Source organism: Hipposideros armiger, unplaced genomic scaffold (genome assembly GCF_001890085.2).
Source record: "Hipposideros armiger isolate ML-2016 unplaced genomic scaffold, ASM189008v1 scaffold_1853, whole genome shotgun sequence".
Taxonomy (NCBI): Eukaryota; Metazoa; Chordata; class Mammalia; order Chiroptera; family Hipposideridae; genus Hipposideros; species Hipposideros armiger.
This window is the reverse complement of record NW_017733203.1, coordinates 71,657-72,527: the sequence shown is the minus strand read 5'-3', so window position 1 is coordinate 72,527 and position 871 is coordinate 71,657. Positions and strand designations below refer to the sequence as shown.

General features: G+C 33.4%; 1 pseudogene; it reads left to right on the top strand.

The window, feature by feature from the left end:
• Positions 1–835: 835 nt before the first annotated feature.
• Positions 836–871, top strand: part of LOC109378291 (olfactory receptor-like protein OLF2) — a 7,705-nt pseudogene continuing 7,669 nt past the window's right edge.

Below are 871 nucleotides of genomic sequence, written 5' to 3'. Positions count from 1 at the left end.
GGAGAGAAGCCTTTATAGCTCAGAAGCTTTCATTGCCCATCATCGTATTTACTTTTTAAATAGAAAGTGCATTTCACATCCAAACAGACATAAATTTATATGTTAAATTCTGTTATTTGCACTTCAGCTATTTGACTATTTCAAAGTCTCTGCTTTTGACACCAGACCATGCCACGAATAGATAATAAATTATTTGGCAAACGTATAATGAATTTTCAGAGAAAAGGCCTGTAATACTTTTGTCATGATTCCCAAATACAGCAGCAAATACGGACCAGAATGAGTAGCATCATTGTCATTATTATTAGTGTGTGATATGCTCATTGTTTCTAAATCTGATAAAAAATCTTTTAAAACAATCATATTTTTGAGAACATAACAATAGTAATCATTGTTGTGTCCATGTGAATATTTACCATAGAAATGGCTTAGTCCTGTATCTTTCAGCCTTGTGCCTCTAAGATTGACATTTGTTCATACTACTTGGAAGACATAATGAGATATCATTGTATTCAACTCTCTTCCATGATACAAGGAAAGTAATGATCAGACACATTAGAGGGCTTGCCGAAAGGGACATAGCCTATGAATGATGTCTAAATTTAGATCCAAGTTCCTCAGCTGCCTGTTCCAGATATTCTTTATTATTGTCATAGAGATAACAACGCTTCTTTAAAGAATGACAAAGGACCACGTAATTTCCTTAGCATTAAAACATAATTGCAGAAATAAATCATGTTATTCTTTGCAGATCTTTTGTGGCTGTAAGGAGTTTCACATGCATCTGTCATTTTCTTAATCAATTTCTCAGAAGTTCAGACAATAAAGTAGAAAAATGGATGAAGGAAACTGCTCCTCTTTGACTCAATTC